General features: G+C 48.7%; 1 long non-coding RNA gene across 6 annotated transcripts in view; it reads left to right on the top strand.

The window, feature by feature from the left end:
• Positions 1–27,742, top strand: part of LOC116583958 — a 53,551-nt gene that overhangs the window by 14,008 nt on the left and 11,801 nt on the right. For 3 of the 6 annotated variants that reach the window (XR_004282981.1, XR_004282980.1, XR_004282979.1), the window contains exon 3: positions 1,888–2,028. This is a non-coding gene — a long non-coding RNA (uncharacterized LOC116583958). Of the gene's footprint in view, positions 1–1,887; positions 2,866–27,742 lie in introns of those variants that run through there. The other 3 variants (XR_004282978.1, XR_004282982.1, XR_004282983.1) reach the window with 2 other exon arrangements.

Here is a 27,742-nt window from a genome sequence, read left to right as displayed (position 1 = left end):
GACTATACATGGTGATGTGTCTTGTGGGGTCATAGTGTCCGATCGTGAAAATTCTCAAACTCAGCTGGGTATGGATTTTCAGAACTCATGGAAAAGCTGCATTCAAGCCAAGCAAGCATTAGTAAAGGGGGACTGAGTGAGTTGAGGAACATGAGCCTACCTTTGTGACTCTTGTTTGAAACATTGCTGGTTCTTTAATATTTCTTCTTCCAGATTTAAGGAAACTGTATCTGAAAATATCCATGATCTACAGAAATGTGATGAAATATTTCGGTGGGAACAAATGGGAAAATTTAACTTCTCTCCCTTCCTGAACCCTCCATCATTCAGAAATTCTTAGGGAGAATTCTTTCTTCCAAGGTACTTAGGATTATTGGCATAAGTTCAGCACAAGCACCTTTTTCTTGTTAAGAGGACATGGCTGGAAACATTGGTTATTTTACCAAGGGATTGAGTGAAATGTCCAATTTGACAGTAATGTGTATAGACTCAGATAATGAACAGAAAATTTTCAGGAACTGAGGGTGACTTTGTGGAACCCCTTGGCAATAGCGGCTTCACACCTTGATGACACAGTGCTCAGGAGCCTTGCCAGATGAGTAGGGAATGTTACCTGTTGGCAGGTAGAGGAAACTCAGGATATTTGGGGGACCTCGAGAAGAGGAATCCACCCAAATCGACAGGTATTGCAGTCAAGTCTGATGGGAGTATTGCGCTTGCCTTTGGCCTGGGCACACTACTGAAATTTCACTCTAGAGAATCCTCATGAGAAGTTCCAGCACAGCAGAGTTTCAAAATCTGTATGGAACGGTCCGTCACTATGCCTGCCAGGCTTAGTTAGAATAGATGCTAAGAAACCAAGTGTGCTTGCGGCTGCCTCTTTGCATCTAAGAAACCATCCCAAATCTGTTGAACTGAAAGCCATCACCCATGTGGACTGGCACACGCTGCCACCACCGCCAGGCATTTCTGTGCCTCACAATGGGTCCCGTGAAGCTCTGAATCTGTTTAGTTCACAATCAGGTTTGGGGACCTCACTTTGTAGGGTGGCAGTGTTTATGGATTGGGAAAATCCTATCAGAACTATACCCAAAATCGTCCCAGAATCCTCTAGAAGCTGGCTGTTGTAGGGCTTGCCCTTTAGGTCAGTAGCATAGTCTCTGGTTAAGAGTGAAGCAACTTCGATCTCCAAGGTATAGGTTACATTCATATTGGGTGGTGATTAGTTGTTGGTTCTTTTATTTCTTTTTTTGAGTTCCAGGGTCCATGAGAGGCATGTCTTAGAAAGGAAAGACCAGAGGCTCATTTCAGCCAAAGAGAGTTGTGAAGAAAGAAAGGAAGCAAGACTAACAGAGTCACTCACATAGAGTAGAAAAGACATTGAGGAGGTAGAGTATATGCATATCTACAGTGGGAGTTCCGTGTCATTGAAGTTACAGGGTAGAGGAATGAGAATGCATGTCGTAGGTGAACGGAGATTCAAGGAGAAGTAAGCAACCCTAGGACGGTCATGCAAAATGCAGTTGAAATAGGGTTTATGCAGATCTTCTGTTTGGGTTCTGGGAGCAGCAGAAACTTTATTTAGACTCCTGTCACTAGTTGCACATGGTGATTGACCTCTGGGCCACTTCCTGGCCCACGTCCTCCTGCTTGGGTCTGGCAAAGATATCATGGAACTCCCGGTAGCCAGTTGACCATGCATGTATCATCTGAAGTTCTGCCAGCAGCAATGATAAATCTTTAAATTTCGGGATTCTGTGGTTTTGGCCTCTTTGAGCTTGTGCTCTATGCTGGAAGGGAGGGGCATGCTTTCAGTTTTGTGTGACATTGTGTCTTCCCAAGTGCGGTTCCTGAGACCTCAACTAAATGCTCTCCCTGTTTTTACAGGTGGTGCTTTGAACCTCAGGTGACTTGACCTCGTTGGCAGCATCCAGCGCGTCTGGCCTCTGTCTCTTCAGTGCAGATTCAAGTGCAAAATACACAGGATTGTGACCTCTGTCATCTCCCTGGTGGATGCATATCACAGTCGTAAGTTGTCATGGTTCTGAACCTCCCGCCAGGGTTGAGGTTCAGGCTTTGACTTGGGTATCTTTTTTGCTGGCTTCTGTCTTTCTTCTGGAGGGAAAAATACCCTCTTCTTGTCGATTAACTTGGAGATGTACCCTTAACCAGAATGTTTAGAGTTTGCTGCTTGGGGAAGATGACTTAGTGGCACATATGGAGAAGGTTCTGCTAGTCCCTGCCCCACACAAAACTTCTGAACTCCAGGTTGCCTCTGGTAGCAGAATCCTGAGTTATTGCAGCCTGACCTTGTATAGACATTCTCTCGATGATCGACTTTCTGCCCACAGTTGCTTTATTGGGCCATTCATCTAGAGCAAAGAATCCCGGGCATCTTTACAAATGGATGTCTGAGTGGACTTCCGCACACATTCTCTCTCTCTATCTCTATCTCTATCTCTATGTTTCTTTTTGTGGGCGGAGTGGGAGATGCAGAGGATGAGAGATCCCTTCAGTACGCTCCCCATGCCTTCCATAGCCTGACCCAGGACTCAATCCCATAACCCTGACATCATAACTTGAGCCAAAGCAAAACATTGGTCCCTTAACTGAAAGTACCTCACAGGCATTCCTGGACAGGCTTTGTCTTTATGGAAGGGTGTGTAAGAAACCCCTCCTGTTCTAAAATCTTCCGAATCGGGGAGCATTTCCACGTCTGCAGTGATCGTACACCCTCTCAGGCCCAGAGATACGTATCTGTTCTTTGTGGTGTAGAAAAGCGTTTGGCTCCCACGTTCTCATAGACGGGGAGGAAGCCCTCACTGCCTGATGTTTGATGCTGACGTGTTGAGGTTTTCCTGCCCTGGTCCCAACAGGTCTTCCAAAGAACACCTTTGTAGAAGATGAAATTAATTTGCAAGCCCCCGGGTGGCACAGTTGGGTAAGAATCTGCCCTTGGCTGAGGTCAGGATCCCTGGATCCTGGGGGATCAAGCCCTGTATTGGGCACACTTCTCCATCTTCCTGGCTGCCCGACCCCGACTGTTCTTTCTCCCTCGCTAGCTCTGTCGATTTCCAATAAGTGACGTAAATAGAGATATTTCTAAGCATGTAATTAATTTGTAAATTTTTTGCACTTTGTGAGGACAATATTAGTAGAATTAAAGACGCACGAGAGGTAGATCACAAACCATGTGTTTGTTGAATCTTGTGGCTATTCATCCTTGCGATCTACCTACATGGATACGTTCATGTTTTTGTGAACATCCATCGATCGCCTTGTGTTCTGAGATTCTGAGTTCACCGTCGACTTGATGTTCTCATGGATCCCAGGCAGTGTATTTCCTGTGACCCCACTTGCTAGCAAGAGACAGTACCTGTGTCAGTTATGAGAGGTCGTAAAGGAAACGTCCCCCGTTCTTACTTGGCATAGTGTGCAGTGTTGTGAGACCCGCCTGTTCGGTGAGACTGTCTTTTATGCAAGTACTCCTGGATCCAAGCAGATGTGCTTGATTTCTAGCTATTGGTTACTGGAATAGCGCATTCTGCATCCCTCAGAATGGGGCCCTGCTGTATGTGTTTGCAATGTCTGAGTTTGTATCTCAGAGTCAACCTGAGGAATTCCTTGGGAGGTAGTTGCCCAGTGATTCTCTGATGGGAGTGTCCGGGGAAGAATTTCCCCTCGTTGCTTTGGGATCAGTGATTTCTCAGTGTGAGGGTGTCGTTGCTGGCTAGGGAAGAAGGGATAGCTGAGCCCATTCCTTTGCTCATCAGACTGGGAGGATTTTCTTGTGTGCAAATCCTCCCAGGTCCATCCTGTGTTGGCTCCATGAGGAATGGGATTCCCATATGGGATGTCCTCGGCATTCAGCCCCAGCGATGATGGAGGGGGTCCCAGGGGTACCCGCACCTTCGCTCCCGTGTGAGGGATGAAGCACACTCTGAGATGGTAGCGGGACCCTCAGGCCTGAGCCCCACCTGAAGCTTCTCCCACCAGGATACAACGCTAGTGGCTCTCCCCGTGTGAGTTCTCTGGTGTTGGGAAAGGGCCCACTTCTGGCTGAAGGCTCTGCCTCAGTGACGGGAGACAAGGGGTTTGTACTGTGTGGTTTCTGTGGCGGTGAGCAAGGTGGGAGCTCTGGGTATAGGCGGGGCCCCAGAGATGACAGACACAGGTTTCTCCACTCTGAGTTGTCTGGTGCCTCCAAATGTGAGAGCTGTGTCTAACGGCTCTTCCACGTTGACTGCATTTGTCGGGGTTGCCGCCGGTGTGGATCCTCGGATGCTGGCTAAGGGTGTGGCTGTCCTAAATGCTTTCCCCTGAAGATGACATTCAACTGGTTTCATTCTGTGGGAACGTGCCCATGGCCTTGAAGGGATGCATGTTGCTGTGAGCTCTTGTGCAGCAATCCCAGCACATGGCTTCTACCCCGTGTGAGGTCCTGGGCATGAAGAAGAGCAGAGCTCTCTGAAGCAAGGGTCTCCCACCTTCGTTCCATCCCTGAGGTGGGTCTCCAGTGGTCTTACTGTGTACAGATGTGAGCACTGCCCTGGAGTTGTTCCCCCCATGTGTGTCCTGTCTCCTTTCCTTGGAGAGTGAGTTCTCTGGTGTCTCCCAAGGTTAGAGCCCCGACTAAAGGCTCTCCCACACTGGGGAGATGGGTGTGCTGCGATCCAGGATGAACGAGCTCTGATGTCCCTGGCACCAGGGACACATGGCTGAAGGCTCTTCCACATTGTCAGCAAATATGAGGCTTGACTTCCCAGGACACAACACAACCGAAGTGAGGTGAGGCACGTGAGACCTCTCCGTGCTGTGCTCCAGCATTGCCCGGGTTCCTGTGCAGTGGGAACCCTCTGCTAATGGGCAGAACAGGAGGGGCTGTGGCAGGATTGCACACACATGTTCCTCCCTTCCTGACTCAATGCACACGTTCCAGCCCCTTCCTTCAGGAATGGTCGCTGCGAATACCCCTGTAAGCCACTTGTAGTCGGGTGCCGTGTTTCTCTCCGGAATTCAGATAGAAATTTTTACATGGTAGCCTCACCCCCACGTCAACTGCTGATTAAATTTTTGATGTTTCCGTTTCAAAGACTATATACCCGTGAGTCGTGCTGAAGCCACTGACTTTTCCAGACACTCGGGCGGCGGCTTGACTTGAGGCCCATTTCAGCCGAGAAATGAAACTCTTCAGGTCTCTGGTGGGACAGCCCGTATGCTCAGGGTCTTGGATGACAGGGGATTGTGGGGAATGCTTAGCGTAGCCCGTGTCCAGCTGTAGTGTGGAAGGCCAGGGTTCATGACCCTGAAGCTTCCCGTTGACTTGCAGAGAAGCAGACCTTTGAGATGCCCCCGCGTGGGTCTCCCTTCATCCTTTATAATAGGGAACGAATTGCCGTGAGCTCCTGGGTCTTGTACACAAAGAATGAGTCCCGGAACACTAGGTGAAAAAGTACTGAAGTGCTGTGTGGGGACTAACAGAACAGAAGGAGAAAAGGAAAGAGAGGGAGGGAGGAAGGAATACAAACAATGAAAAGATCATGCAGGGAAGGAAGGGAGGGAGGGAGGGAGAAAGAGAAACTGGTAGAGAGGCATTAGGGGAAAGAAGAAGTTTGAAAGTTGTGAGACAAACATCTGAGAGTTAAGATTTGAGCTTGATGGAGTCCTCTACTCAGGAGCAGAAACCGGTTATAGGGTGTTGGTGATGAGAATCTATGGACCAGATAAACCTGCGAGACAAAGAAAGTGAGGGTGGGATGCTGGGGAGTTTCAGAAGGGCAACGTCAACCACGTCAAGGACTGAAAGAGGGGCCATGTGATGGTTTTAGTGCAAGAATCACAGAAGGGTCCTGTCCTCAGAGGACACAGAATGTGCAGTGGGTGAGGTGCATGGAGTCAGAAGAGTTGACAGAAATGGGCCCGTGTTGCAGGGTTGTTTCCACAGGAGCCCTACAAGAGACAGGACTGATGTAGGAAAGAGGTTAGCATTCAAGACCGATGGTCAAGAAAGAAGTCTTGAGACGGCTTTGCTGGCAGGAGGTGATTTTTATTAAAGCACAGGGATACGACCCTTGGGTAGAAAGGGCTGCTTGCTGGGGTCGTGACGGTAGGCTGACTCTCTGGGATGGCATTGGGGGCGGTCAGGCAAAAGGGAGGTTTTGCAAGAACGTGGCAGGAGGACAGAGGACACCCAGGATACAGGAGGCTTTGCTCTTGTGAAGGGAAGGTGGTTTTTCCTGCTAGGAAGGCATGAATTGAAAGATGGTGTGGAGCTTCCTGGAGGAATGTTACCTTCCTCCTCTCCCAGGTCCTTCCCAAGGGACTGCAGGTTTGAAAAGAAACTCTGTCCTACGGACATTTCCTTCGGCCTCAGCCTCCCTCAGTGTCGTGGAGAGGAGGGAGATGTCAGGGCTTCAGGAAACGGAGATCCGGACCTCTGGCAGGTCGCTAGCCTCTCGTGAAGTAAGCCTCTTCCTGCAGAATCACGAGGACTTTGACAAACTGAGGGAGACTCCGGTCTTGCCGGGTTTTGATCTCCATCTGGGGAGAATCTGTTTTTTCCTTTTCTCAGCTTCAGGGCAGTCAGAGCGCCTGAGGGATGTCCCCCGTATCACAGGTTGGGGGGCGGTGTGGCGTGCCAGCTCCTGCTTGGTGCTCAGCTAGCCTTCTCCCTCCTCGTGTGCCCCTGACCAGTGCAGAGCCTTGCGTGGTTAAGGTTGTTGAAGCAAGACAGTCTCATCTTCTGTAGCTTCTTCCTGCTGAATAGGGGCGCAGAGCTGTCCCTCCGCGTGGGTCGTTGCTGGTCAGGTCGGGGAGGCCCAGCTGGGGGAGACCTCTGTTGTCAGAGTTGTCAAAGGAAGAGGCCGCTAAGCACAGGGGAGAACTTGTGACTGGATCATCCTGAGCGGAAAGGACCATCTGTCCTCTGGAACTTACTGCAGTGAAGGGTTCCTGGCACCACCTGCAGAGATGGGGTGGGGGCTGGGAAACAACACAACGGGGTTAGAAGAAGAAAGAGAAGGAGAATCCCCATGAAGAGTCCTCTGATAGTGGGTGAGAACCCTCCCCAGGCCAAGAGTTGAGCCAGTCCTTAAGGAGAGGGATCCTTGGAAGTGGGGATTTGAGCAGTGGTGTCTGGTAGGAACCCAGAGTTCTCTTTGAGATCATGGGGAATGTATGCACAGCATTGTGTCTTTCGATGGGCACAGGTTCCACCTTGTGCAGCAGTTACCACCTCTGAAGCCTTTGTGTTCTGTAGAACTGCCTTGTGCGTTGGGATCATTCCCGTATTTCACTGAGAAATCCTGTTTGGGGTGACACAGTGGGCCTTGACTGTGTACTCAGTAAGGACTCCCCCATGCCCCACGACATCCTCCATTCCCAAAGAGGAATGGAGGATGGATGCTAGGTGGCCACGTCAGTGGAACAGAGCACCCGTGCACTGCTGCTTGAAATGGGGAAGGTCGGCTGGGTCGGTGATGGTTTTCATGATGCGCCCACACATTTGGCCCAGCCCAAATGTCTGGTGGCCTCTGGAGCTTGGGGAAGCCATGGGCCCAGGTTAGAGCTTCATGGCCACTGCGTCCCAGCTAGGGTCCCTTATCGAATCCCGAGTCTCCTTGAACCGCAGTCAGGCTTTCAAGGGCTCCTTGGGTTGGGAGGGCCATTCTTGGAACGTGCAAGCATTTCAGGCCCATTTCAGGTTGGCGGGTTCTAGCTTGGGAAGAAGAGCCGTTTCTGTCAATTGCTTCATGGGTGACAAGGACAAGGAAGGCCTGTTGGAGTCCGGATAAATGCTTGTGTGATTTGTTGCCAATGAGAACCAACAGGTGGGCACTAGGATCTCTGCTTTGGAGGCAGACATGTTTGCTGACAGGCTTTGGCCTCAGCAGTCCGAGTTCGACTGATGACAGCACACCTGGTTCTTCTTACCGTCTTTCCCTGAAACTGTTGCCGTTGCTAAAGCACCTGTCCTCCTCATCTTCAGTCTGGTGGACTTCAGAGCCTTTCCAGAGTTAGGAGCCATGGGCGTAGAGCGGTCGTGTCCAGGCCCAAGGGTCACTGGCTTTCCAGGTGGGCTGGTTTCGGGTGTTAGTTCAGGCATATCTGGAAGCGTAAGGTGGTACTTGGTAACATCATGGGCCTGCTGTCATGGTTTGGTGGCCTTTGTTCTCTGGGACACTCTGGAGCTGATGCCAAGTCCTTAGAGTCAGGGGCCATCCCCGCATGAATTGGGAGGTTACTTTTCCCAGGAGGGCAGTTGGATGCTTAGCTAAAGCCTTTGTTTGCCAGTGTACCTGAATAGGGGTGGCTTCTTGGATCAGTAGGACTGGGAGGGAAGAAACCATTGCAAGAAGCCCTTTCGATTGGAGGTCCCGCCGGAAGATCCTCATTAGTAGGAGTCGCCGGTGAGTGGGAGAAAACTTGTCCGGGAGATAAGGGCACCCCAAGTGCACCCTCCACTCCAGGTAGAGCGCAGGGTCCTTCATTGTCCCCATAAGTCCCCAGAGAACCCTGTGGAGTGGTGTGTGTTCTCTGGCTTTGAGGGGAAAGAGTTCCTCATCCCAGCCCCATCAAGCTGGTCAAGGTGCTCGTTGAGTTCCACATTTGTGGGGGAATCAGTTGCATGGTCCAGTTGCTGAATGAGCCCTGAGCCCGTGGGGTCTCGGTGTTATGCCCGCAGAATAAGGAGCAAGGGGACTGCCCTCTCATGAGCTAATGGGGCCATGTTTCTGAGGGTGATTTCAAGATGTCTAGCTTATGTAAGCAACACACGTGAACGTCCACAAAGGTGGGTTCTTGAAACTGACTTTTTCTCTTCAAAAGAGCACTCCTTTCCAGAGATGGCCAACTCAGGGCTCATGTTCTTTGGAAAGCAAGCCCCGCTTTAACCCACGGGGCCCCCTTATTGACTTAAGCTCAGCAAGCTTTGTGATGGATCCGGAGTGGTCGCTTAGAATCTGCGTCACCGGGACTTTTCCGAGGAATCTCTACCCGTTTGTTGTCTCTCGAGGCCAGAAGCCAAGGGAAGGGCTGGCCATCGGATTGCCTGCGATACCTGTGGATTTGGGCAGGTTCCTTTTCCTGAGGTGCCTGATAGGTCCTTGGGTTCCCACTCCTGCCAGGACGTGACAGTCTTTCTGCTCCTGGTGAGGCGGTGGGTAGTCTGGAGGCCAAGGGGTCAGGCCAGCATTCCCAAGGGGCTTGCTGGCCGCCGGCTTCCCGAAAGTCAGCCTCAGTCCCTTAAAGCCCTTTGGTCCCATCTGGGTCTCGGCCTAGCTGTCTCCGTAGGACAGTCCCATCCAAGCCTTGGTCAGATTAGCCATGTTTCCAGTGATGGCCCCGTTCCAAGGAAAAGAGGTTCTCATGGAACATCAGGAGACGCTGAGGGTTGCCATGGGAGAGGAAATGCTTCCTGAGACCTTTTGACTTGGAGGGCTCAGGCAGAGTCCAATGCGCCATGCTTTCACGTGCTTCCGAAGGAATGTTGGGTCCCATTTCGTTGTGTCCTAGATGTCTAGCATTGCCGTCCTTGAGGCCAAGGTTTCCCCGAGGTGCAGCATGGTGCTTGGGGTCCCAGGTCCTCTGGCGTGGTGTCTGGGTGCTCCCGAGTCAGAGCTCAGATGAGGGACAGCCTCTCGTCGCTACACCTCTTGCTGCTGCCAAACACACAGACGGAGCGGGGCCCGTTTTGTGGGGCCGCTGCCAGTGTTGAGCCCAGCATTGGTCACGGTCCTGTGCGTGGAAGCGACAGGGGCGGTTTGGGGGCGGCACCCTCGGGGAATCCAGCAGGGGTAGGGCTGCTGCCCCTCGAGTGGATCCCAGGGTGGTCAAGGGGCCCTGGCAGTGCCGCTTGGTCCTGCATGTGTCATGCTGTGCAGGCTTTTGGGGACTACAGGGGACAGCAGGAGGAGGAGCAGCCCCTGCAGCAGTCAGGGGAGATGGGAAGGCTGCTGTCCCGCCCAGTCCCAGGTGGGCCCAGTCTCACCAGACAACGGACTGTTGTGGGCCCAGATGGTTGCCTCGTCCTCCCATCATCGGCAGGGCCCAGGTAGCCACCTCTGGGTGTGGTGACTGACTCAGAGGGTCCTCTTGTCTCGTCCTCGGGGCTCTAGTGCTGTCCTCTGGTGGGCTGCCCAGAAGTCTCTTTGGCCTACAGAGGTCAGGCGTAAGAGAGCCGTTCCTGCAGGCGTGTATCCCTGTGTGTTCACGCCGACTCCTCCTCCGGGCCCAAATCGGAACTGCAAGGGGGGCCCCAGGGCCATCCTGGCTCCCTTTGTCGGAGCACCCCAGGAGCGTCTAGTGCCCCGGGGTCGTGGGCACACTGTCTTGTGTCGCAGCTATGGAGACAACGGGTGGAGTGGTGTGAGATAGCGAGTGGCGTGTGGCGTGTGGCCTGGGCCAGGTCTTACCAGAGGCCTGTGGGGTTTTGCGGGACGTGTCTTCCGAGGTGTTGAGGTGGAGGTTTCCCTGCAGGACCCATGCATGACCTGAAGAGAGGGGAATTTCCCGTGGGCCCCCTGGGGCTGAATGAAGGCTACACTGCCAGGGCCCCTCAGGCCCCTTCCCTGACTGACCTCCTCCATGATGGCGGGGTCCTCCTCCTGCTGGGCTGTCCCTTCCCCAGCCTCTCTGAGAGCCCTGGACATGCCCTTCTCTGTGGGGGGAGCCTTTGCCCACACGAGTGTTGCAGGTGGCGTGGCAGAGACGACGTGCTCCCAACTCCCACGGGAAGTGAGTTTGCACATTCCACGGGCTGTGGGCAGGTGTTGGGTGAGGTGGGAGCAAGCAGGGTGGCCTTTCCCTGGTGGGTCTCCCCTGCCGACTGAGGGATCGAGGAGAGTCTCTAGAGTATGAAACTCACAAAGCGAAATGGTGCCATGAGGGGACCCACTACTTCCCACGATTCGTCTTGGATGCTCGGGGGATGGGAGGTGTTGGTCAGATTGTACGGGAGTGGCCGGTGGACAGGACTCAGCTGGAGACCGGGCCCGTCTCTGTGCCCACAGGGATTTAGCGCTGGGAGGGGTGAGCTGTCCTGGTCCTGTGAGCCCGGGGCCCTGTCTTACTTGATCATTTCTCACGTGCCTGAAGTGGGAGATGAGGCCACCCCACCACTGTCTCTTCCCGACTAGTGTCATCCGGGCGCAAGCCATCTGCTGACTTTAGCATTACAGGGTCAGGCAGCAAGTGTGTGAAGCATGTCCAGCAGCCCCTTCACACAGGCCCGGGGGAGTGTGGCCCGCGACAAGGGTTCTCCAGGGCAGCTGCATGGGGGCGTCCTGCCCTTGGGAACACATCCACAGGTCAGACTCGGCTGGGGTGTGAAGGCTGGCAGAAGCTACGATTTATGGGCATCTGTGTAGTGAACTCAGGGGAAGTACGCTTTCCCTTCTGCAGCTCTGGGCGTCCCCTTGAAGTTACAGCAGCTTGGAGAGAACCGGGATGGTTTGGTAGTGGAGGTTATGTGGAGAGAATTTAGACCTGTCTTCCACCTCCTGGCTCAGACCAGAAGGTAGTGTCGCAGTTCTCTTGCCCAGGAGAGTGCGGTTGGGGCCGCCAAGTCCTGAGCATGACCAGGTCTGGGCCCATGCCAAGCAAGATGCAGAATCTCTTGTGCACCATTCCTGAGAGGCCACGAGCAAAGAGGCCAAGCTTTGACATGTGGCAGTGGCCAAGGGAGGCACGAGCAGCTTTGATGGGAAAGATCCTTCAAGGAGCCGCGCAAGGAGTCGAGTGGTGATGACAAACCCAGCCTACCCTAAAGGCCCGTGGACACCTTGTCTGTTCTTTTCATGCCGAAACCGTGACATGAGGAAGTGATGCCTGTGCCAGAGCATCACTTTCCTTGGTTTTTGACCCACCTTCCTCATTCTCTGGAGCAGCAGGGGCAACCCCATGTTCCCGGGAGCCCTGTCCCAGTGTTCCCCTCCTCGGTGCCGTTCCCTACCTGAAGAGACTTCGCCCTCACTGAGGGAGTCGTCCTCGATGCTCTCTACCAGTAGATCTGTAAGAACTGAAAGAGGAGCAATGCCCGTTAGGAGAGAAACCGCCTCACCCCTTCATCCCAGGTGCGTTGAGATGTCTCTGGGCCATGCAGCATCTGCCTGACCCTTTTGCTGCGCTGTCAGATGTTCACGGGGCTGGCGGAGCGGGGCCCTTGGAGGAGACGGGGATTGGAGTTTCACGCCTTCTAATGAGACCAGGACACTGCAGCAGCCACCTCAGTGTCAGTTCTGCATGCCCATGACGGCTGTCCCCTCCCAGTGCAACCATCGGAAACTCCAGTCGTTATGGGACTCTTGACATGTGGCTAGTGGGAGTGAGCAACTGGACGTTTTCGTTCCCTTGATTTCTGTATACTGTGCTGAGATAATAAATGACTGTGTGTGATGGATACTAGACTCTTTCCTGGATCACTCAGCACTAGACACCAACCAGGAGCGAGAGACAAGGCCTGCTCTCCCGTGTATTGCTCGGGCATCAGTGGCTGGCCTGACCGGGACGTTGATCAAGGGAAGACGTTTCCGGGCTCACACACACCCACCAGGCGCTGCTGGAGGTCTTTGGACTCGAAGAGATTAAGGTGAAGCCCCAGTTCCTAGAATAAATGGGGAACAGATTCCGTGCAGCACTGACCAAAAGCATACAGTGTGATGTTCTTGGGACAGAGGAGCTGCTATAGTAGATAAGGGAACCACAAAGGAGCACAACGAGCCACGACGTTTCTGAATATGAAGAAGTCGGTGGTGGGTCCCTAGAAGCTGACCTTCCAATACCTTGGATGACTCCCCTGAGCCAACAGGAGGGTGCTGGCATACAAAGAGGCAGAAGCACCTGGGAGCGGAAGAGAAATGCCCCTGGAAATGCGCTCATGTTGGCATCACGATGCTTGACAGGAGGACTGCCCAGAAAAAGCATCCTCTTCTGAAACAGCGAACAGAGTGAAAAGGCGGCCCACAGATTGGGGACACTGTTGGCAATCCTTATTTCAGAAAAGGTGTGTTCACTGTCAAAAAGGAAAAACAAGAAAGAAAACCAACCAAACAAAAGAAGACCGGGATTTCACCAAATGAAAGAATCGAGAAAAAGACTGGAATAGTCTGTGCTGCAAAGGGAATGGATGACTCGGCCAGTCTGAGTCCGAAAAGATGCTCAACATAAGGCATCGTGAGGGCAATGCGAATCCAAAGAATGCTGAGCTGTGGCATATTCAGTTAGGGTGGCGAGGACCCAAACCAGCAATTCAAACCCAGGACCCATGTTGGAAGGAGGCAGAAAATTGGAGACTTTGTATGCAATTCGTGGAATGCAGACTGGTGGAATTACCCTGGAAAAGCCCGTTGAGCGTCCTTGGAGAGCAGCGAAAGGTACTCCTGTGGATCCCGGGTGTGCAAGTGAGAAAAAGAGATGTCGGAAAATCAGATTCTGTTCCCATAGGTGTTTCTCATGAGAGAAAGTCTTGTTGGCTGCCAAAGAACCCTGAAACCCTGATTTGGCTCTGTTTCCATTCCCAGGCACTGAACTCCCTTGAGTTGTCTATTGGCCCAAACCTTCGGAATCTAACAAGGCCCTCTTGCATGGACAGATGGCCAGCGAAATGGGCGGTGATTGTCCTGTCACACCTGTTGAGGTTTGCGGTTCTCTTTGGCCACCTTGCAATGCACAGAGCACCCTTTGTTCCTGCATGGTTGGGGCCCAGGTGCCCCCAGTGATGCTCAGTCCCTGAAGACGACCTCATTCCCCCTTGGATAGGACACCCTTTGGGCCCACCGCTGAGAGCCCCAGCGAGGACCAGTGGTGGGTGTGGGATTTCCCCTGGGACAAGGCCAGTTGCATTCTTAGACACAGTATCTGCAGGGAAATGGTAGATCTCCATGGAGAAACGCGGAGTGAATTGGCCCCATCTGTTCCCTGGCCACTGTCCCGTTGTGCAGGTTGCCCCCGAAAGGGCTGTTGCACGTGGCTGCCCCGGGAGCCGCCAGGTGGTGGGTATTAGGGCATAGATTGCATGGAGTACTGGGTGTGGTACAAAAACAATGAATACTGTTATGCTGAGAAGAAATAAAAAAAAAAAAAGCAAAGAAAATCCACAACTAGAATAAATTTTAAAAAACCTAAAAATTAATATGTATAAGAATAAATTACTTATTAAAAATAAGCCTAGAAGAAATTCTAAAATCAAATAATTTAAACACATGTACATATTTGACAATCACTTTAATGTTAAATGAATCTGAAAATAGATAACCATGTAAAAGAGTGGCTGTAGATTTGGGGAAGATGAAGGCAGTTGTCCCTTCTAAGTTATATAGGCTGCTCACTACATTAAAGAACAGGACCAAAATGGTGAAGGACTGTTTCAGTAGAAGTAGCAAGAGAGCAAACCCCAATGAATGAGGGGTAGGGGGATACATCTAGAAAATCTCCAGAACCAAGCCGTCATGGATTTGAGCATTTCAGAGCAATAATAGGAGAGAGAGAGCTCTGTGAGGCTAGAGGTCTGCTTAAGATGTACTGCTTTCTACAAATCCAAGAAAACAAGTTTAGTGACAGAAAAATAGTGCTGTGGACTCCTAGGCAGAGGGTTGTAAGAGGAAAGGGGAGTACCTTCAGAATAGCTCCACTGAAGAAAATGAAGGCATAAATTCCTGACAATCTTCATCTACTTTCATGTGCTTTTTTCCCCAAATTGAAGAAAAGGCATTAGGGAAATGAAACAGGATATTGAATGACACCATAAATTAGAGTTAGAAAAACTCAGTGAGGAAAGTACAGACCTCAGGGAAGAAGCAGCAGCATATCAAAACATTACTTCCTAAGTGAAATGGGAAGTAGTAGAAACGGCAGCAGACAGTGCTGTATGAGAATGGGAATTGAGAAGAGAAAAATGCTAAGAAAGAAACTAAAAAAAGAGACTACAAGATTTGAGAGAAAATACCAAAATGTGAAGTTATGGACAGGAAATGAGTATCTGGAATGCCTCTGGGAAAACCAAAGCAAAGACACAAAAACGTTAAAAGTCATAATACAGAATTTTTTGTAAACACAATAAATCCTTTCAAACTGTTTATTAACAGAGTACCGTGAGCACTGACTCAGAATGACAAATGGAAGGTTTTGTAAAATCATTGAGAGAAAAATGAAATTAAAATTGAAATGCAAAATTTAATTGAAATGTAAAGAAAAAAGGAAATCCTTGGGCATCTAGGGAAAAAGGAGAAGATGACATATAAAGGAAAGGAAATGAGAATGTAATCCACATTTCTGAATGCCATATTTTATACCACAAGAAAGTTATTGACACTACAGTCTTTTTTCTAAAAAAATTAAAAATAAAATAAAAACAATACCAGTGCTATGGGTGATTGGAATGTCAAAGGGACATTTCTTAGCCTAACGAGTTTGTATCTATAAACATAATGTGGAAATGTTTGGGATCTTGTGTTTTCTGGAGTGAGTTGAGCAGTAACTTACATTGCTAGAAAGGGGGGAATCTCCCCATCCCACTGTCAATAGAGTTTTCATATATGAGGGCTAGGTATCATTGGAAAATGCAGATATCTGAAATAACTGAAAACTGAGAAGAAACATTTTATCTTTGGTAAGCCCATTGGCAGCTTCTAAGAAAGGCATTTGTTTCAGTTGAATGTTAAGAAAGCTCCAGCTGACTGGAGCAATGTGTTAAAAGACACTTGTCAGATTTTCTTTAAGAAAAAAAAATGTGTTTTATGGGGCACCTGGGTGGCTCAGTTGATTAAGCATTTAACTCTTGGTTTTGGCTCAGGTCATGATCTCAGGGTTGTGAGATCAAGACTTATGTGGGGCTGCCTGCTCAGCATGGGGTCTGTTTCGATTTCTGTTCCTCTCCCTCTGTTACTGCCCCTCCTCCAACTCATGCACATGCACATCCTCTCCCTCCTTCTCTAAAATAAAATAAAATTTTCTAAAATGTGTTTTTTCATGTTTGAGATTTTGTACATTTGGATTTTCCTATAAAATTGGTAATTTTAAATGTTGGGAAGTAGTTAACATTAAGTATGTTGAAGGCAAAGAACGGTGTCTATGCACTGAGACCCAACGCCTCATTTGTAATCTCTGGCCTGCACAAAGTGATGAAGAGGAAAAGAGTAACAAGTCTCCTTACACACCAGCTAGGGCTGGATAACAAAATGTTTAGTGCAGACAGTAAGCTTGGTCACAATTAGCAGTAAGGGTTTGGAGGAAATGAAATAGATAGTGGTCACCAACCTGGACGTTTTGTTATGTGGGTTTGGCAGGCAGTCAAGAGATGGAAAGAAATCTGTATGGAAAGAACGACATTCATGACCCTATTGTTGGCTAGCTGAAATAGCCTGGAGGTGCACTAATTTCTCTTTCAAGGATAAGTTTATAGAAAGAATAAATAATATATGTTAACAGAGATACCAGAATGAGACAAGTGAGACCCCTAGGGTACAAAATTGAAGGGGCCACTCAGTTGCAGGGTCATGAAAGTTCATGGGTGAGGCTTGTGCAAACCTAAGTGTGAATGTCTCCTGACATCGTGTGCTCTGGATGCATCAATTGCCTCACCTTAGAGTTGGTTCTGGTGTTTACACTACGTCAAAAACAATTATTCTTTTCTCAGATGATACGGCTATTTTTCAGTTTGGGGAACAGCAAATCTTAGTGAAAAACAGTAATGAAAGAGTAGTAAAAAGAAAAAAATCTGGAAAGTAATGGCCCATTTTGTGATGACAAATTTGCAACCATTTGCAAATTTTATTTTGTATTTATAGATTTTTTTATTTTTCTTTTTTAAAAAATTAATTTATTTATTTTCAGAAAAACAGTATTATTTTTTCACCACACCCAGTTCTCCATGCAATCTGTGCCCTCTATAATACCCAACACCTGGTACCCCAACTTCCCACCCCCCCGCCACTTCAAACCCCTCAGTTGTTTTTCAGAGTCCATAGTCTCTCATGATTCACCTCCCCTTCCAATTTACCACAACTCCTTTCTCCTCTCTAACACCCCTTGTCCTCCATGATATTTCTTATGCTCCACAAATAAGTGAAACCATATGATAGTTGACTCTCTCTTCTTGACTTATTTCACTCAGCATAATCTCTTCCATTCCGGTCCATGTTGCTACAAAAGTTGGGTATTCGTCCTTTCTGATGGAGGCATAATACTCCATAGTGTATATGGATGACATCTTCCTTATCCATTCGTCCGTTGTAGGGCATCTTGGTTCTTTCCATAGTTTGGCGACCGTGGCCATTGCTGCTATAAACATTGGGGTACAGATGGCCCTTCTTTTCACATCTGTATCTTTGGGGTAAATACTCAGGAGTGCAATTGCAGGGTCATAGGGAAGTTCTATTTTTAATTTCTTGAGGAATCTCCACGCTGTTCTCCAAAGAGGCTGCTTCAAAATCAAAAGCTACTGCACAGCAAAGGAAACAGTAAAAAAAACAAAACAAAACAAAACAAAACAAAACAAAAAACAAAGAAGCAACCCACGGAATGGGAGAAGATATTTGCAAATGACAGTATAGACAAAAGGTTGATATCCAGGATCTATAATGAACTCCTCAAACTCAACACAGGCAAAATAGGCAAACATATCAAAAAATGGGCAGAAGATATGAACAGACACTTCTCCAGTGAAGACATACAAATGGCTATCAGACACATGAAAAAATGTTCATCATCACTACCCCTCAGGGAGATTCAAATTAAAACTACATTGAGATATCACCTTACACCAGTTAGAATGGCCAAAATTAACAAAACAGGAAACAACATGTGTTGGAGAGGATGTGGAGAAAGGGGAACCCTCTTCCACTGTTGGTGGGAAAGAAAGTTGGTGCAGCCTCTTTGGAGAACAGTGTATTTATAGATTTTCAATTGTACTTCCAAACTCTGATACAACTTCATTTTCTTGGTTTACATATTTATTCATTCCAAGGTATTTATTGACTTCCTACCTAATGTGTCATTGTGCGAGGCAGTTGATTATATATTGTTGAGTAAAACAGAAAAGGTGACTGCCCTTTTGGAGTTGACAAGTAAGAGAGAAAAAGACATTTAATATGTTTAGAACTAAATTAGTAAGACTTATTGTGGTAAGGACAATAAAAGAAACGTGATGCAGGAATGTTTACTCTTATTGGTTCATGTTCGAGAACACAGTCAAGGATCACCTCCAAGACCCTTGGCGATGCAGTGTGGTTGGGGAGAATTCCTGCCAGAAGTCCTAAGATGTTTGAGAAAGTAAATTATATAACATCTTCTCTTTCAATATTAAAGATAAAATTGAAATAATTCATGCATGCTTTAAAAATAGGAAGATATTTTTTCAAGTGTTTAGAATAAAAACAAAACACATTTGTCCATACCACAAAGATACTACTAACAAAGTAATTTCTTTCTTTCTAGTTTTGTCTCATGCCACACTTTAGTAAAATTCCTAATACTTCTTGACTACTCTTCCTCTGTTCTTGTCGTTCTTGTTTCTTTTCCTTCTCCTATTCTTCCTTTTAATTCTTACATACTTAGGATTGATCTAATTTTAATTTCTTCTCATTTAAAGCTATTCTTGGAGGGTAGCCTGGGTGGCTCAGTTGTTGAGTTTCAGCTCAGGTCTTTTAGTTTTGGGTCCTGGGATCCTGCCCAGAGTTGGACTCTGTGCTCAGCAGGGCATCCGTTTGAAGATTCTCTGCCTCTTCCCAACACCCCCCCCCCCACACACTCTCTCTAATAAAAATTATTTTAAAAGAGATGAAAAATAAGAAAAACCTGAAAAAAATAAAGGCTACAAAATAAAAATACAAAGAGTGCTACTTAGTGTTTTCCCTAAGCTCTGAAGCTTTGCAGCCCTCTATTACCAGTAAACTTGAGAGGAGTGAGTTTTTTGTGATGGTCTTCTAGGGAAGGGATCCCTTGCCCCGATCCTCAAGTGTACTTCAACTAGTGCAGAAGCAGCTCTCCTAAGCAGCAGAAACAGGCCTCCATGTAAGCAGCTCTGGATTCCAGTATATGATGCTGTTTTACTCCCTGAAGGCTTGCAGTGCCAATGGGTGAGATGAGTATCACTGCACCTGGCTTTCTACCCAGGAAATGAAAATTTGCACCCCAGTCCTTCAGTGAGTCCTCACAGAAGGAAAAAAAAAACCAATCTGAACCACCCAGTCAGACCCAACTCCTATTTCTATGGATTCCTGTTGCACAGACCCACACCATACCTGCGGGGTGTTGGAGGTCTTGCTATGGTTCTGGTTTTCGCTGGACCCCTCCCAGGAAAGTGAACGCCCTACCATGCTGTGATTCAGAATATAGGGCTACACAGCAGAAAGTCAGGATCTAGCTTCGTGGTTTTCAGCCATTTTTCCCAAACTGATGTCTGGAAACTCTGAAGCATTTGGACCCCACCTGTTCTTCTTGTGACCTGTAGGTTCCTGAGATCATACTGTCACACCTGGGCTTCCACCCAGCTTCACCACTTGAACACTTTTAAGCTAGGAGTGTCCCCCACAGTAGTAGACTCCTAAGTGTTTCAATCACACACTTCGTTGCAGTGGGCACCTCGAGATAGGTGCCTCCCCTCTGCTGTATCCACAGCCGTATCATCTGCACAACTTATTCCCACCCATGCCACTCGAGCTCTGAAGCTGCCACAGGTACCACACTGGGAGCCAGAGGTAGCTCTGAGGTGGTTCAGGATCTTCTTCTGGGGCTGGTGCTGTAGATCCAAGAAGAGAAAAGTATCATCACCATGATTGACTTTTCATGTCCCTCCTAAATAAAGGAAAAATTTCCCACCATTCAGTGTTCCCTGAGTCCACGAAGCAATCCCTGCAAGGTCTCCTCTGATGGCAGGACATGGGCACAGGGATCTGAGAGTACTCCCGGAATACCAGTCGATAGAGGCTTGCTCTGTGGGCCCTAAGCTGTTCCCTCCAAAGGTCTACATCAGAAACACCCTGTTCTCCTCACCTCAGCATCTCTCTGGTTCCCCTCCTTCTGCTCCTCCCCCTCCTGCTTGTGCTCTTTTCCCTCTAATAAATAAAATCCTAAAAAAATAAATACATGATTGAGCCTAAAAGTATACATTTAGGCCTTCAAGTCCTGGCTGGAAACACCCTCCTGTGTGTTTTTCTTTGTCATCTTTCCTCTTGTGCTGATGGCATCAGAGGTGCATGACAACCTAGGGAGTGAGAATGCCCATGGTGGAGGGACTCTGCGTTCCTGAAAGACTATATAAAGGATTTCAGTCTCCTAATCTGAAAAGCCCCTCAGCACTGTCATGGGGGGAAATCTGTGGCAAGCTACCAAATTTGGGGAGTTACTTGATAATTTAGCATAATGTAATATACCTACAACATGTTGAAATCACCAAGTAAACATCAATAGTTATCAGCCTAAAACCTTTAAAAATGACCAAAGAGGCACCTGGCTTCCTCAGTCAGTAGGATACTTGATCTCAGGGTTAGGAGTTTGAGCCCCACATCAGGCATAGTTAACTTACAAAACAAAAGAAAAGAAAACAAAAGGACTTACACATGGCCAAAATGAATGAGGCTCAAACAATGGAGCTGGTCGGTGTGGGGATGGATCCTGTCTCCCGTTCATTCAGCCACTGGGCACTGCCCACTCAGATGGTGCCTGTGCTTATCAGCCAACCAGGTTCTCCTTCTACGAGCTCAGGGTCTAGAGGAGAAGATGGAGAAACAAGAAACAAAAATGTGAATGAAAAGAGCAATTGCTTGTTGTAGCTGTCCTTTTAACCATTGCTGGTTCTCTAATGTTTACTATTCCAGACTAAGGAAACTTTTTTCTTTAGATGTCCATGACTTATAGAAATGTAAAAATAAAAATTAAACAAAAAAGAAATGTAAAAATACTTATTTATAAATAAAGCATTCATTTTTTCTCAAAAAAAGAGAAAAGAGCAATTGCTCCATAGGAAAAGAGCAAAGGGACTACAACTAAGTCCTGAGCTCCACCAGGTGAGGGGTATGACAAGGCTATGCTGAGATGACATTGAGAAGTCCTGTGACAGGAAAGGAGACAGCCCTGCATGAATCTGAGTGTAGTTAGCCTTGCAGAGGGCACCATGCAGCAGAGGATTGGAGGCAGAGTTTGATGTTCCCAGAGGGGAGGTTAGAAAGGAGGCCACGGTGGCCAGAGGAAGCTGAGGAAGAGAGCAGAGATGGAGGGTAGGAGGGCCACAGCCCAGGACAGTTTAACAGTATCAGTGCACTTCTCCCAGTGCTGTGTGACCACATTTCCCCACACTCAGTGGCTGAACCCACAAACACTGTCTCTCTGTCTCAGGGGGTCAGTAACCAGTAGTGCTCAGCTGGTTGGGGCTTTTGACAACACCAAGAGAGGACCTGCTTCACTGAGAACCTGACTCACTTAGGGGCACTGGCCAGACACAGCCCATCTCAAAGACCTGAGTTCTCTGTTGTTGACCCACAGTGCTAGGCCACATGCATATGTCTGTGCTTGTACTCCAGTGTGAGGATCTGAGAGAGAACATGTGTCAGAGTCAACATGGGGCAGGCAATGGGCTTTTAAAAATAAATCTCAGCAGGGCCTTTGGGTCATGTTGCCATGTTCTGTGGAATGGAAGCGAATCACTAAATTCAGACCACACTCAGGGGAGGGGGTTGCAAAAGGATGTATACAGAGGAGTTGGGGAACCAGTAGAGCCCCTGCAGGGAGAAGGTGATGATCCCTGCAGAATCCATGCCTTGCCCAGAATCAGGCTGGTAGGAAGGATTACTAGGTATGAACCCAGCTCTTTGAGTTTCCTCAAAGGTGGGGTCCTGGTTGTACCTAGTCATTCGCTGGGGGCTCTGGAAAAGGTTGTCTAGAAGGAAGTGGCTGTAGACATGGAAATGGTATTGGGCTGAGGGTGATCATTGATGTCCTACAGAGGAGACATCTCTCCATGTTCTTGTATGAGGAGGACCCCAGGTCATGGCAACTCAGTGAATGGACCCCTATCAACATCACACCATTTGGAAAGGAGGTCATGGCTTGCCTCACAGGACAGGCAGTCTCTAGGGGTAAGGGTGGATTCTGACCATCATGGGCCAAGGCTCCAGTCCCTTCTTTAGGGTTTGCATTGAAAATTAGAAGCCTAAGGTCTTGGGAAGCTATTGCCCACCCCTCTGTAGGTGGGGCTGTCATCTTCTGGGACTCCCGAATGTGAGCACTGATGAACACTTGCATGCACACAGGAGCGAGTGTGCATGTGCACACAAAAACACACAAACCAGTTGGGACTGTGGGGTGGGATCTGACTAGAAGCAGATTCAAAAAAGTTGATAAGAGGAAGGAAGATTGGTTGGAGATATTTCCTACATGTGACACTACTCCTCTAACATCATACATATTATCCAACCTATGCCTGTGGCTATGTGGTAGAAGGGCTTGCTAGAATCATCTGTATTTTACAGAGAAGACCATTCCAGTTAGGCAAAATGGCTTATCTAGAGTCTAAAACAGGTAAGAATAGAGAGCTGTGCCTGAAACCAGGTGCGTTTCCAAGCTGAGGCCCTGGCTGCACCCAGATCTTCCCTGGGGGCCTGTGGAGAGGGATGTGTTGTTGTCACTGTTTACAGATGTGGCCTTGCATGCAGAAAGGGTATGAGGAGATGGCAGACCAGAGCACTGTTTGTGTAGGTGCCAAATAAAGGGTGGACTCCGGTAGGGGATCCCAGGCAGTGATGTCACTTCCTCGACCAGAGACCCCAACAGAACTTGGTACCCCTGCAACCAGGCAACCACATTCTAGTGTAGTCCAGTATCAGAGTTACTTGGCTGGAGACATCTGATATGGGAAGGTGTTCTCTTGCTTCTTGCCTACTTCCTGGGACTCTGGGTCCCAGAAACCCCAGGGGAATGGTGTCTTACATGCTAGGGACTTTGGCTCAAACCTCGACCCCAATGCCTCAGGGAATTTGGCAGGAGGTGCTATAAGGTACTTAATACTGAGCAGACTAGGCGATGCCCACCTCTCTGAACCATCCAAGGGCAGCCCCATTCCTTCCTCTTAAGTTTTAGGGAAAGAGGGCTATATGTGGTTTCCCGCCCATGGCCTGGGGGAGGTTGAGCACAGTGGATGCCCCGGTGATCCCTTCTTGTTCACACCAATGTCATGGTGGGAAGGGTGGAAAGAGGATTCCTGAGGTGACTGTTACCTGTGCCAGAGCACATCCAAGGCCCTGAAGCTGTGCCAAGTTTCTCTCTCCTTGGTGGAGGTGTGTGCATACTGGGGTGTGATGTGTCTGGAATAGAGTTCTTAGATCTAAAGACCAACAAAGCCATCCAGACAGGGCTCTGAGGCTTCCTGCCTGGCTGCCGGGCACTGCCTCTGTAGAGTTCTACAAAGGAGATGAGGCAGAAGCTGAATGATGAGATCCCCTGCTCTACCTCCTTGAAGGACAAGAAGGTGCCCCACACTGCCAACATAATCCAGTGCTGGCTCAGGGTGAGTGCACCTGAGTGCAGGTGCTAGGGAGAACTGACACCCAGGGCACTGATGCAGCACAAAAGGCCCCACTTCCTAGAAGCCAGCCTGAGCTCCTACAGTCCTGTACTCCCATGAATATGCATCCCATCTCTTTCCCAAACTTGCCCTCATGGTCCTGCCCATGCCTTGGATAGAAGCAGAGTCACTGTCCACATATTTATAGGAATAGAGACTTATTAAAGAGACTTTAAACGATGTTCCATCCCATTTATCTAGAATACTTCTGCACTGTGCTATGGATTTTCCTAAATCATGCTCCCAGGTGTCCCCATTGGCCCAACAGTCCTTCCCCAAATTCGGCAAGTCTTGCAAATGATCATGGTGAGTTGGGAGACTTTTATCCAAAGGGACCTCTGGCCCATGGTACTATGTCTCTTGCTCTGCCCTTTTGTTTTGATGGAACACATCTTTGCCCCCCGCCCCCAGGGTCAGGAAGAGGGACCTCACTGCACTGCACCCCATTCCTGAAGGCCAGTCATTTATCACAGCCATTGAGCCCTTTACTGATGCAGGACTTTGATGTGATCCCCTTCTGTCACCAACACACAGTACTGCATCCTCCATCCTCCATGCCCTAATATTCTAAGCTCTCTCACCTAAAACATCTCTGTGTTCTTGTCTCAAGAATGGGGTATGTTATCAGAAATCACAGGATCCATGCCATTCATGCAGAGAGGTGCTATCAATACTCAGCTCACAAAGTGACCTGAGATACTATCAAGTTCAGACATCATTTCCTTCTATTCCTTTAATAGATGCCAAGAACATTTTTTTCTTTTTCCTTAAGTGTTAACTAATTGATTGGTCGATTGATGGATTTGAGAGAGAGGCAGGGGGAGATTGGGGAGAAGCAGAGGGAGAGATAGAATCCTCAAGCAGACACTGCCCCATGTACACAGCCCTATGAGGAGCTCAGTCTCAGGACATGGAGACCATGACCTGGACCAAAACCAAGAGCCTTACGTTTAACCCAATGAAACACTGAGTCATCTTATTCTTTTTAGGACTGTGGGCCCTCTTGTCCCACCTCTTGCCACAAGTCACTGAGATCTGGAGGTTCAGTCCGACCTCCAATCCCCAACTCTCCTGGTGGCTATAGCACTGACTCATGTCTCCTCTGATTCACCTCATGGTAAAAATGGATCAAACAGGAAGAGAAATGAGACCTCTGTGCTATGGACCAACCAGGCCAACATGCTGGAGACAGAAATAAAGCACCTGGTGCCTGCCTTCCTAAGAAGAGATCTTAAGTATGTCTACATGTTCCTGGGTACACACCGAGCCTTTGCCACCACCCAAGATGTGCTGGACCTCTTATTTGCGAGATGAGCACCCTGCCCCTAACTACCAAGTGTGATTGGGCCAATGCATGGTTATGATACTTTGGCATGTCCCCAAACTTCACAAAGCCTCAATTTGCTCCTACCTGGGGCAGAGTTATTATAGAGACTCAGTGGAGTTTTGTAGGGAAAGTACACATGGGTGTCTGCTCCTGTGGAAAAGTGTGCTAGAGGGCCGTGGTCAGGAAATTTTAGCATTCTCCTGCTACTCATGATGAAGCCTCTGCCTCATCCTTCACTATCACTATGGTCTTGCGCTGGGCTGTTCTGCCATTTAAAGGGAGATCTGAGACTCCATCTGGGGATCGTGGGTGTGAGTAAGGGGCCAGGCCCACTCACATATCTGTGATGGCTGGTTGGGGCCCCTTCATTCGTCAAGCATTCAGGAAGCTCCACTCAGTAGAGGCATTTATCTAGGAGCTGAATGGGATCCCTACAGAGAACAGGCAGTGCCCCAGGGCTACAGAGTAGTAGGGGGTCAGATGTTGGTGGAGCCCAGAAGAAGCGGAACATGTGAGTGAGCTTTAGCTGATAAAGGAGGGCATTCCCTCTCCACCGGGCAAGCGAGGTACTGTAAATTAGAGGGGCTGCTGGACCTTCAACCACACATCTGTTATTCGTGCTTTAGGGTAAAGGTCTGAGAGCTTCTTCTGGAAAATCCGAAGTTGTCCTGGGGAGATGTGGTTGGTGTGTGAGCACTGTGGGAGAGCATAGGGGAATGGAGGACCTCTTGAACCCCTAAGAGGGTCATTCTCCATCCCTTCCTTGTCCTGGCCCTATCTCTACCCCAATTCCGGGACCCTGAACTGAGGATTTAGGAACCATCACACAGCATTCTGTTGGAACCTGGACACTGGGTTCTCAGATGATTCTCAGGAGACCCAGTGAGAGCTAAGGGAGCAGACATCCCACACTCTGTGGGATATTAGTGTCAGTGGAAGGAGACCCATTCATGGCACCTAGTGAATAAGGCAGCACATGCGTATAGGAGGTAACGTTTGAAGCATTGGGAGGGTCCTGGGAATGCCTGGGTAGAGACAAAGTCCCTTAGTTCCCTCCTTGGTTGGATCTTCACAGAGCAGTGGCATGTGCAGTGAGGGTCATTAGGAGGCCAGACACCACCCCTCCTTGGCACATGCAGTTGAATTCAAGGGGCAAGTGGGCAAGGAGACATCAGGGGAGCTGGACACACTCCTCGGTCTAAGGACAGAAACGGTCACACCATTAATCAAGGACTCCCACTCACAGTGCCTTTTTGCCAGCCTCCTGTCTGTGACCAGGCCTGTCTCAGGCAGGACTGCCAGATCACAGGTGGACCAGGACTAGGACTGGACTCTGACAGGAACTGGAAACACAGGGGCCCAGTTTCCCACAGGGGTTCCCTGGGATATTGGTTAGGATGGGTGCCCTGTCCTCTAACTTCTCTGCCTACCTGTCTGTCCCTAGGGCACTCTATTCCATCTTGAGCACATAGCTAGAACAATATCTTGGGGATTTTTTCCAGCCCCCAGAATTACCCAGCCTGAATATGCTGCTGGCATACCTGGGGCTTAATATGTCAGGCTCAGACCTGGAGTGCCGTGTCCAGCTTCTGCTCTCACAGATGCAACAGCTTGATCCCACAGAGCCAGAGCCTGGGGGTGAGGAGGACTGGGGGTGGCTCATGGGAGCCTGAGAAGGAGACAGTGTGGGCTACAGGTTGGGCCGAGTGGAGTGAGTAGTTTCAGATCCCTGCCCCCATGGGCTTCAGTTGGGGAGACCTTCCAGGAATTGGGTCTTGAACGTAGATCACACTGAGTGGTGGGAAAAGTTTCTTTTATTATAAGACAAAAGGGAAGTCAGTCATGCTGATGATACTTTCTCTTCTTGGAGCTACAGCACCAGCCCCAGAGCAAGGTCCTGATCCACCTCGGAAGCTCGTCCTAAAACCTGCTCTGGCACCTGCTGCATCTTTGGAGCCTGAGCTGGCCCACCCCATCCCTGCTGCTGTGGCTCACCCGTCAGGAAAAGCAGTGACAGCACTTGCCCTGTTGGGGCCAGTGCAGGTGGTAGTCAGGGCTCTAATTCACTCTCCTGAGATGGAAGAGCCATCAACCCCTTTGCCTGACCTGGAGGTCCAGAAGGGTCCTGGGGTTCCTGAAGAGCATAAACCACCACCTGCTTCAGTGGAGCAACCAGCCTTAGACCCTGAGCATTAGCTGGTGCAGGCTGCAGCCCCAAACAATGCCTTCCCCTCCCCTGGCATTGCCTTCTTTATAATATTTGTGTTTTGTATACAACTGTGTAATGCCTTAATAGATTTTGTTCATTAAATAAGTAGAATTTGAGTTTACATAAAGTTTTACTCACATATTTTTCAGTGGTATATCGAGGTCTCATTAGGTACATTCAGAGTTTGGCACAACCATTTACTTCTACAACATTTCCATCAGAGACACCTGTGCTGCTAATCACTCACTGCTCATTCCCTCACCCCAGTCCCGGAAACCACTGCTCTTCTCTCTGTCTCTGGTACTTTACCTCGTCTTGGTTTTTCATGTGCCTGGAATCCTACGATATGGGCATCTGTGTCTGTCTGCAGATCATAAGAGTGATTCACATTTTCTAATTTTTTATACAAATAACATTTTATTACATAGGAATGTTTCTGAAAGAACAAAGATCACAGGAAGCCCCCAAATGAACTATTTTCATTATCTGTGATAGGGTTCCCTTTGACAAGGATCCCTTGAAAAGCAGAAAGCACAAGAGAAATGTCTGGGTCCATGAGACACCTTTCAGTTCTTTCATTTTCCTGGGCTGTCTACATTTAAAGTATTCTAATGGGCATATTATAAAATATTAAAATTATAGCTTAAATATTCTC

The sequence above is a fragment of the Mustela erminea genome, unplaced genomic scaffold (genome assembly GCF_009829155.1).
Source record: "Mustela erminea isolate mMusErm1 unplaced genomic scaffold, mMusErm1.Pri scaffold_10_arrow_ctg1, whole genome shotgun sequence".
Classification (NCBI taxonomy): Eukaryota; Metazoa; Chordata; class Mammalia; order Carnivora; family Mustelidae; genus Mustela; species Mustela erminea.
This window is presented reverse-complemented; position numbering and strand designations above follow the sequence as displayed.